General features: G+C 35.4%; 1 pseudogene; it reads left to right on the forward strand.

Moving 5' to 3' along the window:
* The first annotated feature begins 19045 nt into the window (after nt 1–19045).
* Nucleotides 19046–19444, forward strand: LOC120220938 (annotated as a pseudogene).
* Nucleotides 19445–21171: the final 1727 nt, after the last annotated feature.

The raw sequence follows: 21171 nt of genomic DNA on the forward strand, positions 1-21171 counted from the left end.
GCCACCTGCTTCTGTGAATGCCAGGTTTTGCTTATTGTCTGCATGTAACAGCCATTCACTCAGTGCATATTCAAAGCATTTTCTAATAAAATGCTCTATAGGAAGGTTGATTCTGTTTCATCAATGGAAAAATTGAAGTAGTATTTACATAATAAAAAATAGGAGTACCAATTTGGTGCCGCTGCCTTTATAATTTTGAATCTTCATGACCCCGGTACTCAAACAAGGTGGTAATATCTCCGTCTTCTTTATAGTTTCACTAGAAACACTTGTGTAGTTTCTGTCAAACTTTCTTTTCTTAGTCTGTTTCTATGTGAATATGTAGAAATTGTATAACACATCTCTATCCATAAGTGCAGAGTTTTATAACCAAACCTAAAGTCCTTGGGATGAGATCAAAATATTTCCTGTTTCAAGTCCCAACCTACATAATTCCTAGAATTATACTTCTCTACTCTTTCCTGCAACAAAATCCCTTAATTACATGGCATCAGGATCATGTTAAGGTTAAAAACTATTCATGCTGACACTGTTCTATTTGAGGACCAGCATAGCCCAGTGTGTGGTAATAATAAATAAATATTTATTGCATGAAAAAGCAAATAAGTGAAAGAATAAGTAACCCTAATGTTCCCATCTTAACGCTGATCCTATTGTTCTCAGATGTCAGTGTTCTGATTTTCCAGAGCCTTACTGTCAAGAACAAGTCTATATTTGAAATAAACTTTTTCTAGTCACCTAGTCACTGCTGTCAAGTAGCATTCTAAACCTGGATTTATACCCATTAAGGTTCAAATGTGGCTACAGCAAACACAGCTTTTCTGCTCCGTGGGGGCAAATTCAAGAATAAGTCTTGGACTTCTGACAGATGTATATAAAGGAGAAGCCATTTTCATCAATAGTCAGACAGCCAAATTGTCTCTTGGACCAAAAAAACCTCCGATCTTTGTCTGAGGCAGTGGTGCAACCTTGAACCCCAACGGTTACCCACAACAATGAGGCACTTTTTAGCTTCATCACAGTTACAGGGTTGAATTTAAATTGACTGTGTTATTCCCCATTCAAACCAACACACTACTGAGAGTGGAGGTGATGTGGGTGTTGTGGACACTGGAAAACAAGTGAAAACAAGGGCTATGTATGCAAACAGGGATTTATAGTCATTCTCCACAAGAATGCCTTTCTCATAGTTCAAGTTTCACAGGAAAGGCTCTTCTGTGGGAGTAATAATGACTTCACTTTTTTTGAGATCCTTTATTTCACTTCAGAGGGACCAGGAAGTCATCGACTTTTGATGACATGGTTCTGCTTCTGTTTCAAACAGATTTCACACAGTGGTCAATAGATTGGACCCTTTCTCTTTGTTTTGTTCTCTTTGTATTGATAGATTTTTGTCTGTTTCATTCACAAAGTTATCCTAAAGCCCTAGAACTGTGTATTCTAAATAGCTGTTGTTGGATGAATATGTCATGTACACTATATATTTACATCATCATATTTCTGTAGCTAAGTGCTGGTTTCCCCTATTCTTTAATATGGAAAGAATGAGGAAGGGGAGTTTTCTTACACTGGTTTTTGCATTTTTCACTTGTAGGTTTCTTCTACAAAATGCGCGTTCTTTCACAATCACCATTAGTTTCTGTTCACATTTATGAAGGACTTAAGATTTCCAATCTCATCTTGGTGAGACTGTTCCATATTTTCAAGAATTTGGTTGAGAGTGGTGGTGATATTGGAGCATGGCTCATTCCCTTTTTAAGGCCCTACCTTTTGCTTTCCTTCCACAGTACCCCCAACACAAAGTTGCTTTGTGGCATTAACATTACTGAAAATTTAGAGTAAACTAAATTTAATCAGGGTGCATTGTTGTCATGTACCTCTTATTTGCTGCCCCTGTCTACATAACTTCCTAGTGGAAAGAGTAAATAGTCACTTGTTAAGACTCAGTTAAACTTTTAGATAATAATCCTCATAGTCTTCCTTTCTAGAGAGATATGTATGTGCTGGGGCATTAGAAGGTGGGAGAAGCAGGGGGCATTATACACATAGAAGAGAGGATGGAAATGTAGAAAGAGTATTTCCTTCAGTTAAGAGTTAATACATAAAGTACAGTGGTGCCTGGGTGGCTCAGCCAATTAAATGTCTGACTTTGGCTCAGGTCATGATGTCACGATTTTTGAGTTCAAGTCCCACATCAGGCTCTCTGTTGTCAGTGCAGAGCCTGCTACAGATTCTCTGTCTCACTCTCTTTCTGCCCCTTCCCTGCTCTTCCATTCCCATGTTCATGTCCTTGTACTCTCTCTCTTTCAAAAATAGTCTTTTTTTAAAAAAAGAGTTAAAACATACAGTGTAAAATCACGTAATCCTATACAGACACATAAACACACGCATAAAACACATTTGCAGGATTCTCTTTCTGGTTGGAAGAGATGTTAAATACCAGCAAATTAAAATTACTAAGTAAATAGTATTTTTCTTATTGCTGGACAAAATTTATTTGAGATGACTCTTAAGGTATGTAATTATTAGAACTCCAGATAAATCACTATACCTATATACAAATAAATATACAATTTGTATACAAATATACAATTTGTATACAAATATGCAAATTTGTATACAAATATGCAATTTGTATACAAATATGCAATTTGTATACTATACTAATATACAAATCCCTGTTGCACATGGACACACATTAAACATTTACCACTGTAGCTAATTTCATCTATCAACCAAGAAGTGGCTGCTCTGAGACTAGAAGACACTTGTAGAAGATATAAAGCTTCCTACTGTGAATGTCCTAAAAATGAGCAATATAATTGCTAATTCTGTCATTTGTGCTTAAATGTTTTTTTTATGATAATCATTCTGAAGAATATATTTGGAAGGTGACCCATTTGGCCATCAATGTCTAGCCAATTGTTTTCTAAAATTTGGGTAAAATATGTCATGTAATCTTGATTTCACTGGTAGCAATGTACCTGTCTCCTATTCATAGATACCAGAAAAGCCAATACTTGTAGCCAAAAGAGTCAGTACTTAGCTGAAAATCTGGATGACCTTTTCTGTTTCATGAAAAATTTCCCAGGGTCTGGATGGAGACAGCTGGAGGCAATTCTGGAGATCCATTCCAATGGAAATAGTAGGATGTACACCTATTGATGAACAAAGAATGGCATGTTGAACAAGGAGCTTGCAATTCTTGTCATTGTGTGAAATTTAACACCAACTCTTCAAGGTTTCCTAGCAGCTGAGTCATGTTTGTTCGTTTGCTTGTTTTTTCAGGAGGACTCTAATTTGAATGAGGTCTCATTCATTTTAACTGAAGACAAATGATTATTTACGAACAGATACAGAAGTTTGTGACAATTTGCTCTATAAATTGTACCTAATTTCCTTGTGAAGGAGCATGCATATTTGCTTTTCAACCTGTTTTCAGGTAGAGAGATCACCATCAAGGTAATTCTACTGGTCCTCTTTGCTACCTCTTTCCTTCCCCTTCAGGAAATGAATGGTCAGTTTGAAAGAAGGAATTCAGCTTATTTATTTTAAGCACTTGCTCTGTTGTTTTTGTCTTTGGACTATGCTTGTATGACTGAAACACAGATTACCTACTGCTTAGTGCAGTAAGTTTTATAGATATAGTGTTCTTAGGGAAGGCCAACAATTTTCTAGCTGTGCCCATACCTGGACAGGAGTGTTCTTTCAAGGCTACATTTTGGGCAAGCTCATTTGCTTAGCAGACTAAATCATGCCATATGATCTAACTTTTATTTTTATAAAAGCAATGGGCTGATCTCCTTGGCTGACTCAAAAGTTTATGAAGGATGATATTGACAATCATATGTATTTGATCCCTAAATTACTAACACTCATAAGTTTGCCCCAATTCCATAATCCCTAAATCTTTCCAAATTTAAAATTTTAAAATTCTAAATGTTAATCTTTCCAAAATTTAATATAATTTTTATTATCTAATAAGGAAATTTCATGTGAACTACTATGATATTTTTTACCACAGAAGAGGACAATGAACATAATGCATTATTTTTCTTCCTATCCACATTAGTCAGAGTTAAGTAATTAGTCACAGCAAACACTCTATGTATACTTTTGTGGGTACATAACCATAAGGTACTAATAAGACTTGTCTGATCAGTCTTGTTATTGTATTTTTTCTGTCTGAAATCATCAACTAAGTATATTAACCAAAAAAATTTTGTGCATGACAACTTTACTGAAAGATTCAGGGTGACATTTTAAAAGTTCCTTGAGCTAAACTACTAAGATACATTTAGAGAAAAAAAAAATCAAAGCTGGAGAAAAGCTTATGAAAGACAGAGTAAATCCTTTAGGATGATTAGTTGAGTGAAATGTTAAAAGAATATTTTGTGTGCATGTCAGGTCTCTTGCTATTCTCAAACTAGTAATTTGGATTCACTTCATTATAACCACTGAAGTAACTTAGCAGAGTCTGGGAAGAGGAGCGAAGAGCCAGAAAGAAAGAGCAATAACACTTAAAGGATGGAGTTGCTCTCATAATTCAGCTCTAGATAACTCAAACAAGCACCTTGTAAATGACAAAGCAGGGTTGAGCTCCACTCAGTGTGAATGAAAATGCATAAGGCCCAGGAGCCTCTAGGAGCTCCTTCAATGAGCCTCAAAATGAATATTCCAAAGATGTAACTCATTTCTCTTTGTTTCAAGAGCTGATTCTTCCATTTTAACTCCAGGATCCTTTTCAAACCAATGGTATCTGACACTATGGCTGACTTTTAAGTCATAAAAGTTGTCATATTTTGCTAGAACACATGGATTTTTACATACTGGTGGCTTGTTTAATGGGACATTCATACTTTCTTTTTAATGCTGTACCTATTTAGTACAATTTTACAATGGCAGTATCATAAAGTATGGCATTTTTGGAATGACCTGATTATGTATTCATTTGGCTTTTTGTCAAGGAAACCCTGATATTCAAAGAAATACTTTCAATGATAAAAAATAGATTTGAATTAGTTGTTACAAAAGTAAGAAAAAGGAAGGGGGCTTAGTGTATAGGAGGATCTGGATTTAGACAGACATGGACATAAGTTATCCTATTTTCCTTAGTTAATGGCAACACCATCCAAACAGTGCTCAAGCCATAACTGCAGAAGTTATTCAATAGCCATATATGTTGATTTATCTCAAACTCATCCGTTCACCCTTTGAAAGTGTCCTCTTCATATGACACATCAACTATTCTTATAATCTCATAACTGGCCTTCCCTGGTAAGAGTTGCCTCCCTCCTACCCATCCTGCAACCCATCACTTATACTACAGACAAAATGATGTTTTAAAAACTCACATGTGATTGTGTTGCTTTATTGCAAAATCGATAAAGATGAAAATATTTAGCATGATCTATAGGGTCTTCCTGGATCAAGACTTTGTTGACTTCTACACATTTTACTGTACTTTATTTGGCACTCACTCTCTACACTTCAGTCAGACTAGTCGTATTTCATTTCCTCAACTGTATCTTTGCCTCTATTGTCCCAGGACCTCATTCTTTGCCACACCTGCAATGCTCTCCCTTCCTGTCATGGCTAATTGACAACTTTCGGGTAGGAAGTAGGTTATTCTTCACCCTATGCATCCATAGAATTTTGTGCTTCTTTGAGCTCTCATCACATTTAAAAATACTGTAATTGTCCATATCATCTGCTAAATTTCAATCCCCATGATGATAGAAAACACATCTGTCTCCTCACTGGAAATCCAGCATGGTACATTGCCCATTGCTCCTTGTGGGTACTCAGTTGTAGAGTAGAATCAATTGAATATCTAAGCAGATATTTGCAGTCTGTTTCTTTTACCCTTTAGGTTCTCGTAATTGGTTTTGAGCTAGAAAGAAATACACACAACACACACACACACACACACACACAGAGAGAGAGAGAGAGAGAGAGAGAGGAGAGAGAGAGAGAGAGAGAGGAGAGAGAGAGAGAGAGGAGAGAGAGAGAGAGAGAGAGAGAGCAAAGGAGTAGGGGAGAAAGAGAGAGATAGGTGCATGGAAGAAAATAATGAGAGATAAAATCATGAATGTTCAGGGCATGTGCAGTGCTTCCTTGAGATCAATGTGCAGAAGGGACAGAGAAGGTTATTGTCTCACTCGAACCTGCCCCCTTCACTCTACAATACAATACAATCAGCTTTGACCCTGCAAGGACATAGCTACTCCATTTACTAGACACTTCCTATGTATTTACCAAGTAACCTCATTTCATCCTAACAAGCCAATGAGGTAGCCTCCTTTATTTTTCTCATTTCATACATGCTGCCATGGAGACAAGAAGGTCTTAAGCAACCACCCAAAGTAATAGAAGAACAGAGATCCAAGCCCAGGAAATCTGAATCCAGAGCTTGTGCGCTTAAAAACTACATCCTCTGCCATAGGGATGCCTGTTGCTGGTGAAGCAGTCAGTGAGCACTGGTTAGTAGTATATTCATGAGGAAAAAAGTAGCCAAGGTAATCCTGACAATGAGGAACTGAGAGAGAATTCATAGTAGGGTGGACAGAAAATGAGTAATATATGACAAATATTCTGATCTTATTCTGAGCAAGCCTTTCTGGTGCCAAGGTTCATTTTTGAAAGAATGGTCGTGTGTGTGTGTGTGTGTGTGTGTGTGTGTGTGTGTGTGTTAAAAGATAAAATTCACCAAAAATCTGAAAACTATAGAATTTAGGTGACTTTCTTATGAGTTGTCACTTAACTGCACATGGAAGGCATGCATCCTCAGTCACTCAAGCCCTAAAACTAAATACCTATATAAGTCTGTTAAGCTGCTGTAACAAACTACCACAACATCGGTGGTTTAAATGACAAAAAATAATTTTCTTAGAGTTCTCCAGTCTAGAGGTCCAAGATCAAGGTGTCAATATGTATGGTTTCTACTGAGGCTTTTCTCCTTCACAGCAGATGTTCACCTTCTCACTGTGTCTTCACGTGTTCTTTCCTCTGTGCACATGTATCTCCTGTCACCATCTCTTCTTATAAGGACACCAGTCATATTGTATTAGCACTCAACCATATGACATCATATTACCTTGTTAAAGGCTCTATCTTTAAATGCAGTCTCATTCTGAGACACTGGGGATTAAGATTTCAACATGTGAATTTGGAGCAGGAGTACATAAACCTTGGCCCAAAATACCATCCTGAACTATGAGTGTATAGGTCTATGGAAATGATTACTGGAACTGGTCAGTATCAGTCTGTGAAATCTTTATAGAATAAGGCAAAAAACAGTAGTAGTTGGTTTCTTTGTTTTTCATCAGTGGCAAAAGTGGAGGCAAGAACATCCATAGTGGCTGTTTTCTGGACTACCCTCTGGTGGCCCCACTATTTGAAACAACTAAGGTAGCCAACATAAGAACTGTAGATGATGTGGAAATTTCCTGGGACTAATAAAGAATTGGCATTATAGTATCTAAACTTGAAATATGCAGCTGATTTTTTTGCTTTTTATGACAAGAATCAACAGGATTGAGTCTTTCATATGTGTAAAGAAGTCATTTTCCAACTCTTCCTATGTTACAAATGTTCTTTTTAGGGAAAGAACCCTAATTCTGTTCAGAAATGGGTATTCATGTGCTTTAGTAAAGACTAAATCCTTCATAATCCAGGAATAGAAATACTCAGAGTATGTACCAACCGTGGAAATTGTTCTTCCTTCTGGCTGATGAATGGCTTAGGAAAGGCAACCACTTCTTATGAATGAGATATGAAGGAATGTATGTTGGGTGGAACCACTAGAAATAAGCTCTTTATTCTGAAAATGAGAAAAGAAGTAGAGATAGTCTTTCTGTTATTCCTCTATATCCTTATGCTGAGAAGGTGACACTACAATTGCAGCCATTCTGCAAATTTGAGGGAACTGGTGGAAAGCCAAGTGTACTGGGCTGAACAATGTCCCCTCAAAGTGTATGTCTATCCAGCCTGTGAATGTGAACTTACTTAAACACAATGTCTTTGCAGATGTGAGCATATTGAGAGGAGGTCATATATGAACACAAAAGGATCTAATCTAATCCAAGGTATCCTTATAAGAGGGAAATGCAGATGTACAGAGATACACAGGGACAATACCATGTAGTGGATGTAGCAGAAATAGGGAGTTGCAAGCCAAGGAACATCAAGGACTTCTGGCCACAAGGTTAGGAGTGGCAGGGAAAGTTTCTTCCCTAGAGGATGCATGTCCCTGTTGACAGTTTAATTTTAAACTTTTTGCCTCCAAAAGAGTGAGAAGATAAATTCCCATATTTTTAAGCCTCATAGTTTGTGGTACATTGTTACAGTAGCCGTTGAAACTAGGACACAAGTGAAGCCCTCATAACGTTAGGGTGAGCAATAAATGGAAAATGGGTCCTTGATGGTGCTAGTGAGCCCATGATGAAACTATACTACCTCTGGTCATCTTGTTATTATATTTTTTTCTTCCTGTTTCAGTCAATTCTGGTTGGTGGTTGTTGTTATGTATTGTTCAGACATCTCAAAGTGATATGCAATATTTAGGGGCTTGCAAATACTTGGGGAAGAGGAATACTTGTAATAGCCTGGAATTCCCTATGCTGGCCTAACAGGTGGAGGCTCCAAGTGTGGAGATTAGGAGGATTAATGTAAATGTGACCTCATGTGTTCCCACAGTCTGGTGAAGCTTTGCATTTACCATTTTCATTCTGTTACTTATTGTCACTCCACTGCTATCCCATACTGGTGTGGCCTGGGGAAATGCTAGCGACATTTGCTTGGTGGCCAAGCAACATACAAGTAAATTCCACTTGCATCATATCCAGATCCTAGTCCTAGTTTTGATTAAAGATAAAGAGATGCAAAACTACCCAAATCACATGCATGAAAACAAAATGTCTGCTTCTTCAGATAGTTCTATTTTTGTGTCTATAATTCTGTTCACCAACTGCATGTGTAACCTTTCTTTAAATTTGCAAAATAATTCAGAAGTTTTCATGCTGCCAATTGCTAATCAAACCTTCTTCATCAGCATCCACTCCCTCTTTCCATTTGTCATCTTATTCATACACTGCAAACAGTGGCTCATGCAGCTCCCTCTTCTCTTTGCCTCAGGAAAACAGGCTGTGTATCCAAGGGGAAGCTTATTAGCAGCTAAAAGCTAATTTTTAATGCTACCTAATCAGGTTGCTGACTCATTTAAATTATGAACTTCAGGGGGAAAATCCTCATTTAATGATTCAAATGTTAGAGTACTTGTCACATAATGCCTTTAACATTGCTTGCTTCCTCTTGACGAGTTCAAGTCCTAATCTTTTGTGAGAATAAATTGGTAAACCTGTTTCTTTCTTAGTGCATATGGCGAAAGCCTATGAGATCTGTTTGATTTATATAAGCGTATTTGGCTGCTATTTTATATTTCTCCAAACTATATTATGAACTACAAGTAAGGCTCAGCTCCAGGAATAAGATTTTTTTTTTAATATAAAGACTGGACATGTTAGCGAATACGGCACATGCAGACTTCTCAGTTATGACTGGCTTATTAAATTGAGTTCATTCATTCGACATCATGTCATTTGCTTTCATTATTGATTTTTCCTGCAAGTTAATGAATGAAAATGCAGGTGCTTGAAATTTTCATATATTTTAAATATGTTTTTAAAGCTGCAACATTGTAAAGGTATTTTTATAGTGTTTGGAATTCTTCAAACTGGGCATGTTTTCATTTGTTAAGAAGAGAAAAAACCTGTGGCAAGTTTGACATTTCTCTGTTTCCCACTGCCACTATCAAGGAACTGATTTGAAATGGAATTACCACCTCAAGGACACTATCCATTCCAACATGGATTTGTAAATTTACATATAGTTATATCATGTGGCATGAAGTCCGTGACTTTGGTGACTTAGAGGAAATTACTTCAGGAGCTACTCATGGATATCAGTGAAGCATTCAACAACATTTGTAAAATCAGCATCTGACATCTACGAAGAACTCTTGCTCCCTCTAGAAGCTTCAAATATTCCAAGTTTACAACGGTTCAATTGATATGTTCTTAACATACGGGCTATATAATTAATATTGGAGTAGACTTACAACAACTTGCTACCTGAACACAAAGGATATTTGCACAACGTGGAAGATGATTATCCAGCCTCTGACTGAGGCCTACAGAAATAAAAATCTTAGTGATCCCAATGTTCAGTTTTAAGGCCCTTCCATGGAGACTAATTTCTTTTCTGCAACATAACAAACAAAAAAGCCAAGTCCCCCAAATCTTCTACCATCTTCCTTTCCACATGATATTCTTTCAAATATTTGAAAACCATTATGTCTTCATACAGGCATTTCCAGGCAAAATAATCTCAGTATCTTCATCCACCTTTGTCTTCTTCTTAACTCTCTTTAACAGTGGTGCTTGGTATTAGATGCAACGTTCTAGCTTGATGTGACACACATGAGAAACAGGATTATTATACCCGGTGGTCCGTAGACTGTATACAGAGACACATAAAGATGATTTTGAAGGAGAAAATCATCTAATTTTAAAAGAGATTAATCCCGTCTTCCTTTTCTTCTCGCCCTTGGTTTCTTCTTACCTACCTTTCTCTTTTCTTTCCTGAATGATTTAGTCTACAATCATTTATGCCGTGGTGATCAAAGTAGGCTTTTGTCACCCAGAAAAGAAGTGTGGGTTGCTGGACCCAAGCAAGGGAAGAAGAGCATCTCTGTGTCTATGAGAGGGGAGTAGAGGCCACCCACAGTGGGGTGGGTGTCTCTGTGTGTCGAACAGAAGATAGTATTTTAATTTCTCTCCATTTATTTAGATCTCTTTTTATTTTTTTCAGCAATGTTTTATGCTTTTCCTTGTGAAACACTTATATATATATGTATATATATGTGTGTGTGTATCTATATATGTGTGTACATATGTATATATATATATATATATATTTGTTCATTCCCCCCTAAGTTTTATTTCTTATGCTATTTTGAATATAATCACTTTTATAACTTCATTTTTGAGTTGTTCATTTTCTGTATTTTGGAATATAATTTAGTTTTATTTTGTTATTTTGTATTCTGTAACCTTACTAAACTAATTTTTTAGTTCCAAAAAGTGTGTGTGCACTGGTGAGTGTGTATACCTTAAGTTTTTCTGTGTATAGAATTATGTCATCTGCTATTACACAGGTTTACTTCTTCTTTTCAAATTTCTATATGGTGTTAAGTTAGAAAAAAAATGTTTTTGCTTTATTGCACCACTAGAACCTCCAGAACATCGTTGAATAGAAGTGGTAAGAGTAGACATTCTTGCTTTTTTTTTAATCATAAAGAATAAGCATTCAAGCTTTCAGCACTAAGGATGATGTTAGCTGTGGATTTTTCACAGATTTTCTAGGTTTTTTTTGATGGTCTTTATTATAAATGAATGTTGAATTCTGTGAAGTTTTTAATTATTCCTGAGATGGCCACATGATTTTTTGGTCTTTATTTTATTAATATGATGTCATTAATTGAATAATGGCCCCAAAATATTTCCAGATGCCCACACCTTGTCCTTGAAACCTTTGAATATCTTGAGTAGCAATAGGAAACTAATACAGATCTTGGTACTGGAAATGGGGTACTGCTTTAACAAATGCCTAAAAATATGGAAGTGGCTTTGGAATTGGGCAGAAGGCAGAGCCTGAAGGAATTATGATGAATGTTAGAAAAATTCTAGATTGCCTTGAATAAACTGGGTGTTAAAGGCACCATTAGTGAAAACTGAGAAGGAAGTGAGGAACATAGTTAAAAAAAAATCTGTTTTCTTAGAGAGGACTTAAATAGTCATAAACAGATTGTTGGCAGAAACAGAAGTATTAAGTATTTTGAGTGAGGGCTCAAAAGGAAATGAAGAACATGTTTTTGGAAACTGGAAGACAGGGAATCCTTGTTATATAGTGGCAAGAAGCTTAGTTGGATTGTGTCTTATAAGCTATGTGAAAAGTAGAACTCCTAAGCAATGAATTTGAATATTTAGCTGAGATTTCCAAGCAGAGTGTTGGTGTGGTCTGGTTTCTTCTTGCTGTTTATAGTAAGCCACAGATAATTGTTCCTAGCCCTTGAAACAAAAGAGTTTTCTTTGTTTGACTACAATTTTTGGGGGCAAGTGATTCCTTTAGTCCTTTTATTTTCTCCCTTTTTGAATGGGGCTATCTATTACTGTTTCCTACACCTCTCCCAGTACTGTATTTTGGGAGTGGTTAACTTATCTTCTAGTTTTACAGGTACACAGGTGGAGAGAAATTTTGCCTCAGGATGGATTATACTCTGAGCTTCAACCCTTACCTAATTTCAATAATTTAAATGATGAAACCTGGGACTTGTAAAATTTGAGACTTGAATTAATGTTAATGCTAATATGTTAATATTAGCCCTCAAAGTTATAATCCCCAGGCCCAGTGAAAATATTATCTTAGATAGCAATAGAAAACTAAGACATGATATATTATGTTAACTTATGTTTGGATGTTAAATTAACTTTGCACTCTTTAATTGGATAATTCCTACTTGGCCATAATGTTTAATGCCTATATGATCTGGTTTAGTAACATTTTGATAAGGATTTGTAATTAACTTTTAAATACCCAAAGTGGTACTTTATTTTTCTATCTGTTAAAATTTACCTTATGTATGCTTTTTCTACACAACTGAAACTGCCACACTCCAACCTGTCTCAGGGTAAGTTATTAAATATAATCTTGGTACATCAGTATTAACCTTCATTAGATGAACAATATGTAATACATTTCTATAATCAATTTATTTCTCTTTGTCTCTACTTTAATATTAAATACTTACATATTTCCATAGAAGTTTGGAACTTTTAAAAAATTTTACTTCCTTTCTTAACCATCTATGTTATTCATTTGGAGCTGAGTGTATCCTTGAAATATCATAACCTATAATATGAAATATACTCATTCAATTGTGTTAAAAGTCAACTATCCTTAAATACTCATTATTTTGCCATTAATTTACAGAAATATGATTTTATACATTCCTCATAACTCCATTAGGAAAACTCTTTGAAAAATAGGGAGGGATTTCACTGGTTAAGCTGGGCTACTCTTCAAATTAGCTTGAGTCTCAAATAAAATGAAGATAACTCAACCTCTGTCTCTTTTGCCAAATTGTTCTAAGACAACTTTATTCAGAGTTTGACTTTGCTTAATTTTGTTTTCCTTCCTATGTGCTTTGATTTTTTGTAATGTGGCTATCTTCTCAGTTTCAATAATCCCAACAAACTTTGTCTTTCTTCCTATGTGTATAATTTATTCTGTGCTTTGCCTATGGATTATTCCCCTTATGTTTATAGTTTCTCATTTTGCATGTGAATACTCAGTAACAACTCTGGACTCAGGGCTTCTGGACATGTTTTCCAGTTCTACTCAAGGAGCAACTAGGTCCAACTGGATATTTAGTCTCTAGGACCTTCAATTTGGTCACTCTCTTGGGCTCCTGTAGTTCCAGTTGGTACTATCTCCACTAATCTCTGGGTTCTTGAGATTTTTAAAAGTATTGCTCTTTTTATATCATAGATATTAGCCCAGGAAGATATAAAAATCATCTTATCCATGTTTTATTATTATTGTTTCTTAAAACTCAGTTTAAAGAATTCTTGATCACATCACTGAAATATATCAGAAAAATCCCTCATCTCCCTCAATCAAATGTCATCTTTATTAAAATACAAATATAAAGTGTCATCATTATTAAAACACAGATGTCATTTGTTCAACAGAAACAATTCAATATCACTACTACTAAGTCACTATTCTAGGCATTGGAATATATAAGTAACTAAGACTGTTCTGAACTTTCAAGCTGCTTATGGTCTATTATAGAAAAGACGATTATAAACTAATAGTTCCTAACAATGACAAGAAAAAGAAAGTTATGCTTGTTTTAAATGGTGATTTTTTTAAAGAAGTGTGATAATACTCACCAAATAAATGCTCACAAACCATAATGTAAGAGGATATGGGACTTTTCATGTGAATCATGTATAGATGGGGGACTTTAGAAAAGTGTAGTGACATATTCAAGGGCTGATGTGTGTGGCAGAGGCTAAGCTTGGGCTCCTCAGAAGTAAAACCTCAGATAATGTCTTGAATAAATGCAGTTTATTTGGGAGGCCAACCTAGTAAACAAGACTGATGGAAAGAGCACGGTAAGAAGGGGAAAGAAAAAAAAAAAAAAATCCTAGGTTTCATTTTGAGTTTTGGTATAGGCAACAAGGGCTCAATTCTGTTAGTGCCTCTGAAAATAAAGGGAGAAGCTCCAAATTGTTTCCCCAAAAGTCAGGGTAATAGAATATTTATCCACCACTTCTGCCCATTATTGGTTGAGGATTCTCACATGGGTAGTGCATTCAGATAGAACTTGCATAGAACTGTCCACCACAGTAGACCTGAAATCAGGACAGTTCAGGAGAGACTGTAGCCATTAAATCTAAGAAAGGCTAAAACTTAAAGAAGAATATATCAAATTGCTTTAAATTACAACCAGTTTATTAGTGCTAGCAGTGGTCAGTGGTGTTATATATACTGTATGTTCAAGTAATGTGAGAATAATAAGTGGAAGCTAGATTTTGCCACTAGGGTATCAGCGGTCTTTGTAAGCGCAATTTCTGTGTAGTGGTAAGAAAAATTGTCAGCTCACAAGGAGTTAAGGAGAGAATGGAAGAAAAGGCAGGATGGAAGAAAGAGAAATTAACAGAGGGGATGATATAAGAATAAAATGGAGCTTTTTTTTTAATATGAGAGAAACATGAACTCTTTTAGGACCAGCTAATATCAGAGAAAGAAAAAATAATAATGGCACAAGATGGAAGTGGAGAGTAGTACTCAGAGCATCATGGGTTAGTGTTGGATATAAAAAGGAACACACCTTTCTTTTAAGTGAAAAAAGTAAAAGAAACAGGAATCATAGTTAAGCATAGTTAGAGAACTATTCAAAGCATAGTTAAGTGCTTTGAATTATGACATGTTAAAGTAGTCCAGCTATTTACAATTTTAATGACAATAAAATTAGACAAAACAGATTTTGGCTCCATGATGACACTGGTTATTAAGAACTTTCCCTTAATAGAATTTGCTGATGAATGTGTAGCACTTCTACTCTAGGAGATCTTTAAGGACAGCAGAGATAGCCATCAATCAGGAGTGATTTAGGTGAAGCCTACTGATGAGGCCCCTGTTGATACCCCCCAGCACTATTCATTCTGCCAGTAGACTATATCAGATAAAGTTCTTTTTGGAAGTGGCAGTTCTTAGCTCAGTTGTAGGTGAATGGTACAAAGTAAGTACTTAATAAATAGCTATTAACTTAATGACATAACAGCCTTTACATTTTAAAAAGAAAGATATATCAATAGTTTAATTACTTATTATCGTTGGACCAGAAAATACATGCACTACTGGGGTTCTAATTAGGAAAATTATTAATAGAAAGACATTTCATCTGCAAGATTTGCTTAATTTGTATTTCTGAGATACATTTTATGCATTTCTGTAGTGATGTGCTTTTGTGATTTTAGTTCCTGTCTTTGAACAAAGAAAGTCCCTGTTTTTTAAACAATCAAAGAAAAGGCACTGCTTCTCAAGACCTGTTTTTAGAAGTGCAATATCTAGGGCATCATTGGGTCAGTTTCTGATATTACTTGAAGCCTCAGTGGAGTTGATCCAAAGATGGCTATCTCATTTGTTCACAATAGGGCTCACAATGTCTCTTAGGTGGAGTCCCTTAAGAGGTAGGAAACTTGAAGAAAAATTGCCCAATCTACAATCAATAGGCAATTGTTTTCTCAACTGAGAATTATTCACTTGCTTTGACCCATCTTATGGGTTTCCTCATCACTCCACAGCCCTAAATGCAACAGAAAACTGCTCTAGGATGCAGCTGTCTGCCTCTTTCTCCTGAAATTAGGTGATTCTTTTCCTGTCAGAAGTGCAAATCTGCATTCAGAGTCTGAGAATCAGATCCACAGCTAGTTTGTCTAACTTTCAACACTATGAAAACATAACATGTAGTTTTTACTTCTATAGTATTTGGCACTTCTCTACTATTCTGACTGACATATTCCTCTTAGACCCTTCGCATTTTATTTCAAACCAATTATTTGGAAAATGTTCTCCCTTTAAATAAGACAACTATTTTAAACTATTTTAAACTTTTAACCTATATTATGTAGACAGCATACAACATAAAATTATGGTTTATATAGGAGCTATGACATAAGTGGCTTCTTCTTCTCTCTCTCTCTCTCTTTCTCTTTTTTTTAATATAAAAGATAGATCCCTTTAAGTATAGATTGTGGAACACAAATACAACCTTATGAAGAGAAACAAATAACTTTACTTCTTTCAAGTTTCAGAGAGAACAAGAATATGCATGAGTAAAGTGTAGTTCACTTAGACAGAACCATGTCTTGGCTAAGATGTCATTGTCCATTGAACACTGTTTATCTGGTATAATTATAAATTTCAGCTGGATACTTCAAGTCCAGAGGTTCCTTAACTTTTGAATCATGAAAGGCACACCAAAGACATCCAGAAAATAATGATCCAACATTGAAAATGATTTACAGTTTTCAAAGAAGACTACTCATATATAATTATCTATACCACAAATTAGCCATGTCCTAATGTTGGTTTGTGCCTTATTAGTAATTACTCTGCTAAAAATTAGTTTCAGAGCCATACAGTCCTGGCTTTTCTTTAATAATTTCAGATAATATTTTCAATCACTTGTTCATGTAATGAAATACCAGGAAACTACTTTAGGAAAATTCTAATTGCATTCAGATATATCCGAAATCCCTTGTTCAAAAGAGGTAGGATATCCTTTCACAAATTTTGTACAAAAAAAGCCAATCACAATTGTTCTGGCTTCTAAAACACTAAATTGAAGAGGTGAGTAAATAGCATAGAATAGTAGCACTCTGGGTGCTCATCAGAGAATATCATTTCAGACGAGTAATTATTTTTCCAGAATTTAGAAAAATCTTATTTTCCTATAGATAACAGAAGTATTTACTTTGGTTCATAGGCCACAAGCTGGTGTCCCATAGCCCAAGTGGGCTTACATATAGGTGTTTTATTCAGTTCATACTGTCCAAAGCATATTTTTATTAGATAACAATATTTCAAAATTTAGAGATTTCACATAAAATTAGAATATTTGACTTTTCATGGGAAACTGGAAACCTATGTTGTCACAGGTTTACAGTTTATACAGGCTTAAGGAATCCTCATTATACCTCTTTACCCACTTATTACCTCTGCAGTCATTTGAGTTAGCTACCTCTGACTACAAGGACCTGGTTCAAATTCTAGATCCACTTATTAATTGTGCCAGCTTGAAAAAACATTATATAACTTAACTACACCTCAATTCTCTCTTGTATCAAATGGAAATCACAATACCTGTTTTACTGAGTAAGTCTTATCAAAGTAAGTTCTAGATATTTCAGAGTACAGACAAGTCCTAACAAAATGTTGTAATCTTGGGGAAACTTGTAGCGATCTCACTTTCATTTCAAATTCCTTAGATCATGAATTTATGAGGTGATCTAGAATCAGTCCTTCTATTCCTTGCAGGCTTCAGAACCTGATTGGTCAACCTCCAGTGCCAGTTCATACTAATCAAGTCTATAATTCTGATGCTAAACATTGAAATGTATGCTATTTGGTGGCATAAATAATTGTTGAGGTATTAGACATTTGAGTCCTATGACCAACACTTTTCCCCTGTAGATAATATACATGAATTGTCAAATTCCAACCAGGAGGCTGTTAAGTTACAATTAGAAATATAAGTAGCATATATAATTAGTAATTACAATTAGTAATATAAGTAGTATATACTTAACACTAGCTAAGTCCTCGGACCAGGTATTCTGTTCTTCAGATACTTCAATGGGAAAACACAGCTCAGTCAAAAGGTGGCTTGGTGAATATGAACTCACAAAACAACTGAAATTAGCTATAAAATTTGAATAATAGCTAATGGAATTGGATGAAGCTGTAATGTTACAACTGTGCAGAAAAAGCCTTTAGCTTATATTCCCCCACTTCCTTGAGCTGTCCTTGGATGGATAGTGATTATATTTGACGCTGAACCCTGCTTATTTTATTTTCATGCTTAACCTTCGTTCCTTCTGATTGATATTGATATTTTGTTGGACATGTGAATTCGTGCACTCAGGATTCATTCAAAGCTTACTCTTCTGAGAGAATTTTTGTCTTTCTATGATAGGTTGTCTATCCCTGTCCAAGTTGATTATGTCGTGATCTTCCTGTTTACAGCTCAAAAGGTGATCTTATTTGTAAATTCTTTGTAACTTTTTAGTTACAATTCAGATTGGCTCTTTTCCTTTTAGCTCCTTGTAAGAATTTGCTCCCCAAATTCCACAAATTATTTTTTAACACATTTGTCTCTGTGTATTGTTTGTAAGTCTGTATTGAGTGTGTGTGTGTCCACGTGCTTTAGGAAGTATGTTTACTGGAAACTGCCATACAGAATATTTATCTGATGGTTATCAGAGAGGAGTTGGGTGAGAGGATGGGTGAAATAAGGGATGGGGACTAGAGAGTACACTTATCATGATGAAAAAAATAAAATAATTCTAAAAAGAATATCAGAGCTTTTCTGTTTTTAGTTCCTCTGATCCCATGATTATCTTAATATTAAAGAAGTCATGATATTGAATGAAAAACAGCAATTCATAACATTTTTTACCTAAAAGTCTCAAATAACTGTGCCCCCCAAAAATCATATGCATTTGCTATAGGTTATATAATAACTTAAATTTCTCCAGATTTTACTGGCAGATCTAAAAACACAAAAATATTTACTACAAAAAAATGTGGTCCTCAACTTTACTTCAATGACTAATGTATTTATTTAAGACAAAAAAAAACTACAGCTTTTTTTTCTGTCTCTTTCCTGCATTCAAGATGTCTAAGCAAGGCCATGGCAGGTAGTATGAAATTCTGGATTTCCCTAAGTCTTCCCGTAGGAGCCATGATCAACTCTGCTGACAGTACAGGAGCCAAAAATCTGTGTATCATCTCTGTGACAGGGATTGAGGACAACTGAACAGACTTCCTGCTGCTGGTGCAAGTGACATGGTGATGGTCATAGTGAAGAAAGGCAAACCAGAGTTTAGAAAGAAGGTATAGCCAGCAGTGGTAATTCAACAGGAAAAGTCATACCAGAGAAAAGATGCCCTGCTTCTCTGTTTTGAATAAAGTGTGAGGGACAGTAAACATAAAAAGAGAAATGAAAGGTTCTGCTATCACGGGATGAGTTGCAATGGAGTGTGGAGACTTGTGGCCCAAGATTTCATCCAATGCTGGCTGCATGGCATGATTCTTTGATATATTTGTTAAAAAAAAAATAGGGGCACTGGCCTGGGTGGCTCAGTTGGTTGAGCATCAGACATAGGCTCAGGTCACGATCTCATCCTTAGTGTGTTCAAGCCCTGCGTCTGTGCTGACAGCTCAGAGCCTGGAGCCAGCTTCAGATTCTCTGTCTCCTTCCTCTCTGTCCCTCCTTTGCTTGTGCTTGCTCTGTCTCTCAAAAAGAAAGGAAGAAACTTTAAAATTGTTTTAAAAATATTTCCTCCACCCCCCAAAATAGAAATAAAAAAAATTTAAAGGTACAAAATGTATTAGCTACATGAATATGCTCACATGAAAAAAAAAAACATACCTCATTTTCTGACTTGTAGATTTCAGGTCATTTGTGAGGTTCCAACTTTATATTCTAAAGTAGTAGAACACTTCCATTTTTCACAGTATAATTATTAATCTTTTAAAAGTTTAAAATTATGTTCAAATATGTTTTACTTTCATTATTTTTATATTGTATAATAGTTATAAAATAACATAGGATAAATAACAAGCTCTACAGTCATTGTATGTATGCCACAATTATTTAAAACTATAATATAGAATAATAGTAGATTATAAAAATTCAATATGATCCTAATTTATTGAAAGCAGTTGAGCTCTTAGTTATTCACTGTGCTTCATAAAACTCAAGGTCTGTTTAATATTGGTCAGGTATGCCTTGAAATCTAAAGAAATAAAACTGACTCACATAAAAAGAAGAAATTTGCCTGAAGGCTAATCAAAACCTTTAGTGAAGGAAAAAAAAAGTAAGAGAACTAAGTTTACATACACATTTTTTGTTCCTATGTCTCTTATAAAGACAAGAAAGTCAAGAATTAAAAAAGAAAATAACTAAGTTGACAGTGAAGTCAATAAATATTAATTGTTAATAAACTCCTACTTAATTTAATTTTTAGAATACATGTAGATTTAAGATAGTCATCAGTGAGAGAAAAGATTTTGAGGGACTTGTTTTTTTGCCCAAACTTTGTGGTAATAGACAAAAAAAGTGTAGTCAGAATTAAAGCGAAACTTTATCCTCATGTGGCTTATTGTGGAATTTTTATTTTCCAGTGTTATTGTTTTCTGTCAGCTGGTATGCCAGAATAACTAGTAACTGAATAGCTGAATTCAGTTATTTATCTAGCAGAAAGAGGTAAATGTAGAGGACAGTAAATGACAGTCGGTCTCAAAGAGGTATCCAGACTCCCATGTTAATTACAGCATTGTTCACAAGAGCTAATGCATGGAAACAACTGAAGCTCCCATCAATGGATAAATAAATGGATAAAGAAGATGTGGCATATAAAATCGAATACTACTCAGCCACGAGAAAGAAGGAAGACTTGTCACGGTGACACAGTGCACGGAAACTGGAGATGTTACGCTTAGTGAAATAAGTCAGACAGATAAAGACAAATACTGTATGGTGTACTTACATGTGGAACCTAAATGAAAACAGAGAGTAGAGAAGTAGATGTCAGAGGCTGGAGAGTTGGGAAAATAGGGAACGGTTGGTAAAAGGGTATATAAGCTTTCAGCTATCAGATGACTAAGTTCAGAAGATCTGATGCATAACATGGTAACCATAGTTGATAATATTGTGCTGCATAACTGAAATTTGCTAAGAGAGTAGAACTTAAATGTTCTCACCCATGTGAAAAAGATAAATATGTGAGGTGACAGATGTGCTTTTATGGCTTA

Source organism: Hyaena hyaena, unplaced genomic scaffold, assembly GCF_003009895.1.
Source record: "Hyaena hyaena isolate Hyena2069 unplaced genomic scaffold, ASM300989v1 scaffold_736, whole genome shotgun sequence".
NCBI classification, from domain to species: domain Eukaryota; kingdom Metazoa; phylum Chordata; class Mammalia; order Carnivora; family Hyaenidae; genus Hyaena; species Hyaena hyaena.